The sequence below is a fragment of the Eretmochelys imbricata genome, chromosome 2 (assembly GCF_965152235.1).
Source record: "Eretmochelys imbricata isolate rEreImb1 chromosome 2, rEreImb1.hap1, whole genome shotgun sequence".
Classification (NCBI taxonomy): Eukaryota; Metazoa; Chordata; order Testudines; family Cheloniidae; genus Eretmochelys; species Eretmochelys imbricata.
Window position 1 is genome coordinate 252,247,719 of NC_135573.1, and position 13,698 is coordinate 252,261,416.

The window sequence follows — 13,698 nt, forward strand, 5'->3', positions numbered from 1 at the left end:
GTGTGGTCCCCTGTGTTTGTATTAATATGAATAAAATGCACTGCAGCATTTCTGAAACACTGAAAATGAGACTGTCTGCTATGACCTATTTAAGAGGATCTTCCTCCATGTAACTCTGAATTGACAACTAGCACACATCCACGCTATACTACTCACAAATGAGTTTGTGCACAGGAAAAGCTCTCTGATCATACTATTGTTCTGTACATTCTGCCATATTGTAAGAGCAGCAAGGAAGAAATAACGGTTCAATCATTGTTTCAAGGTAGTTTATGACAGAATAAAATTAGCACATCTCTGAAATGAACCTAATGCAAGGCACTTTTTATTTTTATAAAATAGCACGAGGATGAAAGTTTTAGATGCTTTGGGGACAGACAGGAAGTTCTACAGTATCCCAATCTGTCTCATATGTAACATATAAATATGCAAGAATGTGCAAAGTCCTTACAAATGAGCATCCAACAGGAAGCCAAGGAAGTATGAAACTCCAGCTTTCCTAAAAGCAACTAGAACAGTATTATATGTCAAAGATGGTTTTAAAAATGCTAATGACACCCTAGAAGGGCTAACATGAGGGAAAAGAATTGAAGGAAGTGGACACATGGCTTTTCCCCAGTGAATATAATCCTAGCAAGGAAAGGAAGCTGTGGCAAAAAGGTTTAGTGGTCAAGCACCAGGGAATTATGTAGAATGTCCAAATTATACCCTGGGCTTTTGTCTCATGGCTATGATCCTTCTTAAAGTTGGAAACATGTCCTCGTTGCATAAAGGCAAGATCACTGAAGTCAACTGGAAAACTCCCGCTGACTTCAATGAAGCAGAATAAGGCATTTAATTACTGCTTAAGAGTTAAATCAACAGACAAGATTTCAAAACTTGATGGTTTTATTTTCAACAAGGTTTCCCGCTGCCCTCTTAGATGTCACAGACAGTAGTTGTATGTGCTTGCCCTTTGAAAGGAGCTGTGTTACACAAACCTCAGACAGGCCTCTTGCAGTCCTAAAAGGATGTTTTTCTTCAGTGTGATTTCATATAGGATGGTATCAGAGGTGGAATTACATAGCTCAATATTTGTGGTTAAGGTATGTGTGTTACATGTTATGTACTCACCTAGGAAGATTACTGGTTTAGCTTTGTGGTTAGTGATATAAGGTAAATAGACTGCATTCATAATAAGCATGTCTATGTAAAATTACATTTCATGTAAAGGTTGTTTGCATACAGGTTAGCATACTTTTAGGGCACAATGCAAGACACATATCTTCTCTGAGGCTTTCTTTGCCTGACTGAAGGTACAGTTGTTAGTGGTTTTGGAAAATCAGTTTATTTTTAAAGATGCAGAAACTATGTTTTCCTTTCAGATTTTGTACTGTAGACAAGACTTGAGATTTTATCATTAGGAATATCTGATTAATTAAAAGGTTAATAAGTAAACAAACATATTGTATCTATCCAGACAGAATACTATGGGCCTTGTTCTCGTTTACACTAAGGCCACTTTACACTGCTTTGTGTGATATAAAGGGGCCTTTGTGATAAAATGAGAATCTGGCCCTATGTATCCAAAATGATCAGAAAAAGGCATTGATTCAGAAAATTTCTATTGTGTATTGTAGTTAGTGTGTTAGAAATCTACGTATTAGCCGAAATTCTGGACTGAAGCTAAAGCATGAACAGATGAACACATTGTGTTATTTATTATTTGTATTGTGTTCACACCTAGGAACCCCAACCATGGATCACGACCCCACTTTGATAGGTGCTACACAAACAAAACAAAAAGGTGGCCCATGCCCCAAAGAGCTTACAATCCAAGTAAGAATATTATTGCTGTCATGGCAATGTCTCAGGGTAGATTTTTTTTTTACTAATAGCAAGCTGTCTGATTAAATCTTCCAGGATAGAAGGTTCTCTCCCCCACACTCACCTCTGAGGCACCCTACAGCTGAAACACCCTTCCTGAGCAAGTCTGCTATGTGATATCCCTCTCCTCCTTTCAGACCCCTCTTTGAAACATATGAATACCTGGTATCAAAAAACAACTAAAAATCCCTAAAATCACATCACTACCCAACAGATTTGGCTTCTGTTGCATCCCATGTTCCATCCTCTGTCTGTAAATTGTCTATTTAGGGCTTGACACAAAGTCAATTTAAGTCAGTAGCACTGCTCCCATTTACTTCAATGAGCATTGGCTGTAAGCCCCGAGACTGTAAACTCTTTGGGGATAAAGCCCTAGTCTTCACCCTTGCCTGTGGAGGACCTAGCACGCTGGTACCACAGAAATAATAGCTACATCACAAGTTAATGTTAGGGGGCATTTCAAAGTGAAGCTTTATTTTTAGCATTAAAAGTGCAGAACTTGTCTAGAGAGCCATTTATGAAGAACATCTGATCCACACAAATAGGGACATGTCAGTTCATTTTCATTTCAGAAATCCATTATGGTTAATTGTGCACTATTTAAATTGCTCTTCACCAAATACAATATTATTTTGATGTGCTATCCCACTTAATGTACTCTAGGAATACTATTCAACCCAGTATCAATTACATTTTTCAATAAGATGATGCTCTGGTTTAAACAAAAGTGAAAACATTCTTTCTTTGAGAAATTCAGTATTTCACATCTGCATTTATTCCAACAGAACCTTTTTGTGTTTTATTCAGTTAAGTATCACTGAATATTACCTTGATTCAGGAAATGTTAAATGACAAATGTTGATTCAACATAACTTTGGCTGAATCCAAAACCATTACCAACAGTGTTATCATGCTGTATAAAACTGGATTACAGCTCTAAAATAATCTTCTAATTTAATAACAATGATTAAAAGCTTCTTCCAACTGTACTCTTTGGCCATTGCACTAAACTATGGCTCTTTAAGTCATTATGCAAGGTTGAAGTGCCCCAAAAATTGAGGACACTCAGTATTAACCCACAACTTTCTACATCCACCATACAAGCTTCTAAGAAACTTGAATTTCACAAGATAATTCACGTATTCCTGTCATTTTCTACTTTTGACTTTTTTTGGTCTGTAAAAGCATACTGACAGTCACATCAGGTCAGGTGACTAGCAAGAGTCACAGGGATTCAGATTTTATCTCGTTCTCTGGAGCTGTGAGATTCCCTAATTGCAAAGTGGAATTTACCAGCCTAAGCTCCTAGGTATTCAGGAAATAATTCAAATGGCCCTCCCCTTAAAATCACTCCTTTCCGAAAGCCACATTTAGGGGGGAAATTATCAATTATTGCATTGTGCTATAATGTACATTTTCAGGTAGCAGTAGTTTAACATAATGTAATTCCACATAGCTGATATGACTTGATCAGACCACTGGTGTCAGCTTGAAAAGGTAAAGAGGTTTTAAAAGGGCACCACCAATTCTGATCAGACCTTTAACATAGCTCTTTTAAAATGTCAGGATTCTTTCCAGAAGCCTTCATTTGTAATTATTTTTATTATTAGCATCCATTTCCAAGTCACCATTCAACTCAGAAGAACACCTTTCAGAATTTACAAGCCTTGCTGACAGTAACTGCTTCACCAACTGCAGCCAACGTTGGACTGACACTGAGCAGCTGCTCAACAGCACACCTCAACAAATGACCATAATTTCGGCCAGCAAGTGAAGAATACCACAGCCCAGAGTTTCTCAACCTTTCCAAGTTCGTGACCCCATATTCAAAGTCAAAACTATTCACAACCTTCCTACATTTACTATAAAGATCGGAGTAAAACCATGTGTCACTGATAAGACTGAATAATTTGTGTGTGTCTGCGTTCATTCCATGAGTTTGACAGAGAATACATGGCTTTGAAGGATAAGGCTGTGCAGAAAATGGGTAGGGGGGAGCAAGTTTTTCTTTGCTTTCAATTGTAATACAATGTTCAACACCTTGCAACCGCACTGATTGCCTTGTGTGACTTCCCTGCCCCCCGAGGATTCACGACCCACAGCTTGAGAAACACTGCCATAGCCAATTTAAACTGCATAAGAAAATGTGACAAGCAGAAAGTAATTACTCACAGTGGAATTTAAACAGGCTGTACACTAACAGCCCCCCCCCCCATACACATACAGGTAATAAGTGCTATGGGAGCTTTAATTACTACAATCATTATTTATAACAATACTTAGCACTTGCATAGCAAATTTTATTGCTGCACCGCAATGTGCTTTATAAAGGAGGGTAGCAGCACAGTCCCCATTGCTCAGGTGGGTAAGCGATACCATGACCCTTGGGGGGGAGAGGGGGGCCATGGGTAGGGAGATGGAGCACAACAATTAAACGTCTTGTCCAACATCTCACATCAAGTTATTTATTACTAGCATAACAACAGAAATGGGCATGACACGTAACAGACGACAAAGATGTTCCCTGCCCCTCAAAGCTCCCAGTCTATAGGTCAGATCCTACCTGGCCCCATGCCAGGGTGCAGAGTGCAGTGGGAGTAAGGACCCTCCCTCATCACTTGTGGGAACTGCGAAAGGACCAGGCTGAATACCAGTCCCAGGGGTCAAGGGAGCACATAGACTATTCACTCCCTTTAGGGTACAGAACACTCCAACGGGATTAGGGAAGGGAAGGTGAGAAGGTAAGTCCATGGCTCCACCGTCCCCATAGGCAGGCCAGGGGAGCAGCGACTGTGGAGGTAGCAGCAGTGTGCGTGCCACCACCATGCACTAAGGAGTGCTAGCACAATGCCTTCCAGGGCACTTACTGAGAGACAGTGCATCTTCCAAACAGCAGTGTCTTTCCATCATACGGGGCATTGGTTCCATCCGCAGTGACTTAAGCAGAACATCACTTCCTACTGAATCGCAGCTCCATCCTCTAAAGCTCCATATTGGGCTTTCCTTGCAGGTGCCAGTGCAGCCAAGCCTGATGAGTGTCACAATTTTTAGTCTTTTCCTTAAAGCCTCAGCTCCTGGAGTCATGTGATTATGTGACCAACTCAGATTTCATTTAAAAACTCAAGTTTCTAGCCTTCATGGCTTTGGAGAGAAATTTGAAAGCATTAACTCCAAAGGCAAAGAGAACCCAAACCATACTGCTTTGAAAGTGTTGTGGTTCTTAATGATTTGAGATGCTCTGGCTCATTATTTTTGACCTCTTGTGGCTGGCAATCCTGAAAGTCTCCCATCCAAGTACTGACCATGCTTAGTTTCTATGAGCTGAGGACATCAGAGCCCAAGGTAGTATGGGCACATCACCACTTCATGTAGCAGAGCTATTTAAAATAGTAATACACTCATACATTTCCATTGCAGCCTGCATGCAAGGCAACACCTGCGTACAGCTTTGTTTCATTGCTGTGACACTCACAAAGTAAGACTTCCCTTTTCTTTTTCTTTTTTTTTAAATCAAAATGAACAAGAGATAAAAGATTTTAGACAGCATGCTTTCTGTTAGTGGGAAAAAACATGTAAAAAAGGAACAGAACATAATTTAATCTACTGTAATAAAATAAAACATTTATCCCTACAGCGTGTCGAAGGCCCTCTGGCCAAAATAACAAAGTTAGGCTCATTTTCAATAAGAAGAAGATTTTACAATGTAAAGGCTTTTTTATTTTTTTATTTAGTTCTGCTAATACTATCTGTGCCATAGTAGTGCTGAATAGTACGGGGGTGTCAATCTGCCAAGTGTTGTAATGCAATTTCCTGAGTTGGAGCCCATGCAAGTATACGTGCTGGGTGAAGACATCCTGAACAACTGATAAAGTTCTCCCAAAACATAAGAAAAGAGGAATTGCCATACTGGATTAAACCAATGGTCTATCTAGTCTAGTGTGCTGTCTCTGACAGCAGACAGCACTAGCTTCAGAGGACGATGCAAGAGAACCTGTAATAGGAAGTTATGGGAAACATGGGGGGGCATGGATCAGCGTTTACGTCACATTCCCTGTCAGTACCAGGTCCAAGACAGAGAAATTAATGATTCAACCAGAGGACCAAATTCAGTGATGAATCCTGGTCTCGTGCCACCTGAGGCACAGTGTATGTACGCTACGAAGAAGAAGATGGAAAAATGCTTCAGGATATCCCCAGGAAGGAGGATTTATACCCCTTCTAAAAGTTTACTTTATTTTTCAAATTTTATAGTTATAACCCTGGATGTTCTGGTTATCTAGGTAACACTGGGATTCCCAGACTGGATCCTGTCGAGTACCAAATGTTTCAGAAGCACTGTGTAAGAGTCTCCCCCACACACACCAAAAAAAAACCTTTAATCAGTTCTCATCCTGGTCTCCGATAGAGATTGGCTTAAGCCCTGAAGCATGAGCTTTACTGTCTCTTCCAAAATGTGTTCCCATTAACTATAGCAACTCTGGATAGTCTTACTATCCATATAAGTGTCATTCTCTTTTCGGAGCTTGCTAAATTCTAGGTCAATATCTTCCTGTGGCAATAAGTTCCATAGTCTAATGATGCGTTATGTCAAAATATATTTCCTTTCATTGAATTTTCCGCTTTTTAATTTAAAGGACTGTCCCCTTGTTCTTGGGTTATGAAAGAAGGACAAGTTCCTAATCTGCCTTCTCTAAACCAGTCCTTATTTTATGTTATTTTATTATCCCAATCTTTTCAATCATCCTTCATGTGAGAATTTTCCAAAGACCTAATTATTCTTGTCTGAATCCCCCCTAATTCTGCAATATCTTTCTTGCTCTACAGGGTGGAAGGACATGGAGGTTTTCTGTCTCCCATTCATCCTTAGAACATGTCCTGTTTATTTTCTAACCTTTCCTTCTCTGTAGTAAGTTCAATGGAAGATGGGATCCCTTTTTTAGGAGATGCTAAATTCAGCAAAGGAGACCCGGTGGAGTCAGGAGAGCTGCATTCATAGATTCAGCACACACCTTTGCCATGCTTTATCTTTTCCAGCCCTGGGAGTGAAAAAGTCCAGTTCTGCACTCAAGTTTTCTATTCTAATACAGTTAGACAGAGATTAACTGTGAAGGTCAGAAGAGACCACTGTGATTACCTAGTCAGGCCCCTCCTGCATATCACAGGCCATAGAACAACAGTGATTCCTATACTGTGCCATTTGATACAAACAACAGAACCACAGAGATCTGAGCAAGGATGGGGCGACCTTCACAATGGGAAACTAATCTAATTAATCAAATGGCAATTCTTTTAATATGCCCAGTACTCTAACATTTAGGACCCACTCACAGCAGCTGCTCAGGTGCAATGTAACACAGAAGACATGGGTGAGAAGGGAAGGAGGAGAATCCTTGCCAAATACAGGATGACATATAATTTGACCAATTGTCCTCATCTCTTCTGCAGTTTCATAAATAGGTCCCTGTATAGCAGCTTCTCTCTTCCTTAACCCTGACTTACAATCTCCTACTTTAAGCCAATTATTGCAACACCACTTTATTAGTACCGCCATTTTTCTTTCACACCACATTATAACACAAAAAGGACTAAGGAGAACGTTACTTCGCAAGTACCCCAGCGTCTCAAGGTGACAGAATCAGAGCCTTAACTCTTACTCAATTCCTCTCCTTTGTGACATCACAAACAGTAACTCAATTTTTCCATTCACACCAGGGATGTCTAACCTGTCCTCCCTTTACTTCTATCCTCTAAATCTTGAATCATTGTCACTGGCTTCTGCTACACTTCTTCAGCAACTTTGTTAGAATATGGTGACTACAAATTCAGACAATATTCCAAATGCAGTCTCATTAGTGCCATTGATAGTGCCAGAATAATCTTGGCTGCTTTACATCAAACCTGGTTGTTTGTCTTTAAAAAAAAACCCAAAAAATAATGCCAAACATTTTGCACATATCATGTGTGTGTTATATCCATGATCACCCCCAGATCTCTCTGTTTCATGTTCCATATCATGCTCACAAGTGACTGTAATTCCTATTATTATTTTTGTCCTCTGGCCAGAACACTGTCACATCAGGAGTTCAACGTGCTATTAGACCTACCAATTTGAATCCTCGATTTCGATACTTAATAACATCAAAGGAAAGCAGAACACCACATGGAGGATGCAGTTAAGAAAGATTGTCTCCTTTACTTTTTTAGTGAAAAAATATTACTGGTGGTAGTGGCATCCCCTATTATACAAGTATAGGGAATACTTGCTCACGAAGGATTATTTATGCAAATGGTTTCAACCATTCTATCTTACTGCCCTTTCATTTCTGTGATGCCTCAAATTTAGCAGTATTTGAAATACCATTAATACACAGGGGATCAATTTTTAGCCTAGCTCACACTGCTGAGCTACCCAGAATGAGCTGTTCAACTGAGGCTATTTTAGCAAAATGGTGGCTATAGATACCACAGCCCCAATCACCCCCTAGCTACCATGCCTGGCTTACACACTCCTTGCATAGCCCATCACAAGTCCTGCCCATTTGTGCAGCTGAACAGCACCTCAGCATCTGTGAAGAAGAGCACAATTTGGCCCTTTTCTCCATGATATGGAACGCTACATCAAATCACTGGAGCTTTGTGTAAGAAATGCAGGATCAGGTCCTTAAAAAGCAAGTCTAATACTAGAGTACAGCATCCAATGTGTGTTCATGCTTCTACTGTCTCTTTACCCTCAACTATGTTACCGACAGGGGCAGCTTCAGTGTGGGTTCGTGGATTCCGTTGCACCCACAGAAATCGTAAACCAAGGGTACCATGCCTGAGTGGTGCTGCGACCCTGTGCACAATGCCTGGGGTGGGGAGCCAGGCTCATGTCCATGGGACAGCAGCCACTGCTGTGGCGTTAGTGAGGGATGAGCTCGCTCTCCAGCTTTCCCCACCACCCTGTTGCAGTGCCAAGACAGAGGGCGTTGCTGTGGTAGTCAGTGACCCTCCTTGACTACAATTCAAAATCACATCCAAGAAGAAGAGTTTAGCGCAGAGCACCTGGGAGGCTACATCTGCCCCTGGTTACTGACACTATTTGTTCTTTCGACCTACACTAATTTTGAATAATTTTTAGTAGCTAACGCATGCTTATTAAATAGATCAATATTCTGCATGTGAGGCTCTCAGAAAATTCAAATAAATTATAGTCATTGTTTGACTTTGTCTACTGGTGCAATAATGTGATTCAGAAATTCAAGCACATTCATCAGCCAGCAGCTCCTTTCCCCGAATCCATGAAAACAATCCATTATCACACCCTTGCATAAGCAGAATATGCTTCTCCTTTATCAATATCATTATACTCCTACCTACAGACTGTAGGCAGTGTGCAATTTCCTGGATCTCCTCTTGATCACTGTTTAAATATAGGAACTGCATTAGCCGCTCTTCCCCTTCAGTCCTCTTGAACCACCCCATCCTTGGAGGGCTATCAAAAATCTCTGCCAAAGCTTTACTTGCTGCTTCCTTCTCGATTCTGGGATGTAATTCATCTGGACCTGGTGCCTTGTCAACTTTTAACAGTTCTAATTGCCTAACTATCTGCTCTGGCATAATCATAAAACCTTTTAACATTTCACATTGCCCCTAGGAAAATGTATTCTAGTCTCTCTGATGTGACCTTCAGGTTTTTCTGTTAATACTGACGGCAAAGAATTCACGGAGGGTTTCCGCAATATCAGCCTCATCTGTCACTTCCCACTCATGTCTCTTAATGCTCCCACTGACCTCTTGACTGCCAAGTTGCTTTTATGCTCTTTAAGGACATTGTTGCTATTTATGCATTGCTTATTTATTACTTGGCCTGCTGGCCCAATTTAAGTTTTTAGATAAATTTTTTAATTTTGCATGCTTTTTTCCTCCCTGCTGATATATTAAAAAGGCAATTATTTATTTCTCTCTCAGCATGACATGACAAAAGAGTGATGAGGCACGGTGCTAAATAAATGCAGCGAGCACTTTACCTAGGTAAGAGGCCTAAAAATATTATGAAAGGTTAGACACACACACACACACACACACAAACATCAGCCCCCATTCATTTCAGAAATCAGTTTTTGAAATATTAGGTTTAGGTACAGAACATTCCCAAAACATTCTTCCATCATTTGGGGACACTCAGGAGAAAGCAAGCAAACCAGATGAACTAAGATCATTTTCACTGAATGCATCCGATGAAGTGAGCTGTAGCTCATGAAAGCTTATGCTCAAATAAATATGTTAGTCTCTAAGGTGCCACAAGTCCTCCTTTTCTTTTTAAGATCCAAATGCGTGCAAATCACCTATTTTTAGATGTGAATTTGAGCCAAACCTCTGAGTTACTGAAATGCCCAGTTAATGATTTTCATTTCTGGATCCAGATAGGACAGGAAACTGAAGCGCTAAAATGCTGGGATGATGCCTGCTCCTAGAGAAGAGAATCATAGGACCAGATTCTCATTTACACTAAAGCCCCTGTAACACTACTCTGGCAACGTACAGTGATGCAGAATTAGTATCATCAAGAGCAAGGCCCACAGGGTAACACCCTATAAGTCATCTAGTCCATTCTGACAATGTAGGATTTTTCCCCATTGTACCTTTCCTAGTGTTTTGCCACAGCTGATCTTAATCAATTGGATAAGACATCCACTACTTCTACTAGGAGACTATCAGAAAGAATTCTCTGATAGCCAGCTCAAATTTCCTCGTTCTTAATTTCATTTGATTACTCCTACTTATTCCCTCATGTCACCCTAAGTGCTGTCTTTCCTTCCTTGCTGTTAGCACCCTTCCAAAATCTCTGTTTTGTCCCCCACTTTAGCCAACACTTAGCCATGCTCTAATTTAGCATTTCTAATCTTACCTCATAAATCAGTTCATCCAGCCCCCTAACTAGTTTTGTTACTATTCTTTGAGCTTTTCTCACTATGTAAATCTCTTTTTTTTTTTGGTATCAAGGTAGGGCTGAACACAACATTCGAGCTGTGGTCAAATGACAATGGACAGAGAAGGACTCTTACCTACTTGACTAGTGACACGTGCTGCAATTGCTTTGGCCTTTTTTGCAGCCCTATCATGTTGCAGACTCATGTCCAATTTCCTGCCTGCTAGCCTCCTAAATGACTTTTGTCATGGTTTCTCCCCAACATTTCCGTTAATTTCCCCCCGCAATGTATTAGTTTGTGTTATTCCAAGATGAACTTTCTTCTGTTTTTTTCTGCTAATGTTTACTTTCTCCACTCCCTTTGTACTATTTCTTTCCTGTCTGTTTGAGGCTCTTCTCTATATAGCATCACATACAAATTTCTTTAATGGGCTGTTTACTACCCCATCAGGATCATTAATGAAGATGTTACATGAGACCCAGCCTAATACAGATTAGAGGGCACCACAGTAGACAACTCTGTGTTGGTAGATTGTTTAATGTTTATCAGATCCCTTCAGCCAGTTTTCAATCCACTTACTGTATTAGTGTTTCTAGCCAAGCCAATTCACACGTAACTTTTCACAGTAAGTTTTGTTCTATTATTTTACTGGGTGCAAAAGTTACCTTTATTAGGTGAGGACAGATTGACAAGATCACTCTCTTTTTTTTTTCAGGGGCCCATGGATTTTCTAGGATGCATATCATCCAGGTGGGCTGATTTGCATGGGACTAATTTTGCCTCGTCTACTCCCCACTGGTGCGCTTTGCACTCAATGGAAGGAGCTCATATAAGGCATCCATACACCCTTCATACCACTGAGCTGTGCTCTGTGGAGCGTCCTGTCACCCTAGTGCGCAGGGTTTTGATAGATGCTGGAAATTACTTACAGCACTATCCACTGGCTACATTTTACAGGGTATTTGTGTGGGGACGTGGCTACAGCAAAGACTATTGCAGCCAGAACTCTGCAGTGTGAGCCACGAAAAGGTTCCACTCCTGCACACTGGCCTGAGTTTCTCCCCCCAGTTCCTGGCACAAATTCCTTGGTATTTACTGCACTGCAGCATTTGTCTCTCCTGCATCTACGAACTTCCTGTTATAAGTATAGGAAATGCTACAAGCACTACAGTAAAGACAGTGCTGAGTGTTTAATGGCAACTGCTGCACCTCTGTAATCTTGGCCCAAAGTTTTCAAGACTTCCCAGTAGTTTTGGATGCCTCCGTTATAGGTGCCCATCTGGAGACCTCTCCATGGGGCACCACAGGCACTCAAAGTCAATGGCTGTTAGGATATAGATATTCAGGCCTGCCTGTAAAGGCCTGTACTTTAAGAATTTAGGTGTATTCTTATCACTTGGCTAGTTAGAGGTATAAAAGAAAGAATCAAAATCACTGTCTGCCAATGTAAGGTCCTTCTCTTACTGTGACAGTCTGGGGCCCTGTTCTTAGGCTAAGGCCTTTGGCTAAGCGACAGAGGCAGCCATAAGCTGGGAAGCGACCGGTCACATTCTCACATTCCAAAGTAGTCACATGGAAAGAAGGTGCTATTGGGCTGTTAGGAATACAATCCTGTCCTGATAGTGCCTATCAGCTCCAGAGAAAGGGAAGTGCCTAGAAAATGTAAAAGAAAACTTAGTTTGATAGCATCCTGTTTGGCAAGAATTCACTTATCAATACTGGGATGTGAAATCCTCACTTCTGTATTGTCTTGCCATTATAGTTCCCACTTTGCTATTGTTTGTCTGTATAATCTCTGTCTGGTTCTGTGATTGTTCCTGTCTGCTGTATAATTAATTTTCCTGGGTGTAAACTAATTAAGGTGGTGGGATATAATTGGTTACATAATCATGTTACAATATGTTAGGATTGGTTAGTTAAATTTTAGTAGAATGACTGGTTAAGGTATAGCTAAGAATATTACTATATAAATTAGGGGCAAACAGGAAGTAAATTGGGATTCGGAAATAAGGAAAAGGAACTTGTATTTAAGCTTGCTGGAAGTTCACCCCAATAAACATCGAATTGTTTGCACCTTCGGACTTCGGGTATTGTTGCTCTCTGTTCATGTGAGAAGGACCAGGGAAGTGGGAGAGTGAAGGAATAAGCTCTCTAATAATGGCCACTTCTGAAAATTGTGAGAGGTGCTTGGACAAGTCACACTCAATCCATTTTATAATTCACACTCTACTTAGCTAAAGCAAAATATCCCTTAACTGCCGCTTGAATTCCATAACATGCTTTTTTTTATATCTACCATTATTCATTGTCCTGTTGCTGTTTTTAATTAAGAGGCTTATAACATTAAAAGGCCATTACAGTCCAGAAGATCTCTGTCCTCATGCCACTTGATTCTCTTCTCAGTTTCTACCAGATTATTACTACTTACATTACAATAGCACCCAAAATGTGTGAGGGGGAGCATGGACAATTAAGAAGAGACAATTCCTGCCCCCAAAAGTTTATGTTGTCTTAAGGATTACAAAATTCTCGTTTGCAAATAAAGCTGTGTTTCATCCTTACAATTAACACCCATCTCTTCTTAACTGTGACCTTTAATATTAGTCACCAAGCTATTATTGTCTGAGCCAATTTCATCATATTGGCTAAGGAACAGCTAGAATGTCACATTTAGAATGTCCATATGTTTCCTGATCAGCTGCTTTTCGTTGCTTGCCGGGATTTGTGCATTTGCACAATATACTGTGTCTGGATACAGAAGGACTTTCACAGTAATATGTTTTGGAGATAATTTTCTTTCATATTAATGCCCGCAAATTCCACATTAAATTTGCTGCTTAATTAATTTCCACTCAAAGTGCATGTTTTTCTTTGTCTTTTCTCTTAACAATGCTTCTGCTCTTCTCTGCATCCTCTTTAT

General features: G+C 40.4%; 1 protein-coding gene across 1 annotated transcript in view; it reads right to left on the reverse strand.

Annotated features, from left to right (window-relative positions):
• Positions 1 to 13,698, reverse strand: part of DPP6 (dipeptidyl peptidase like 6) — a 614,028-nt gene that overhangs the window by 422,600 nt on the left and 177,730 nt on the right. The window lies entirely within an intron of this gene.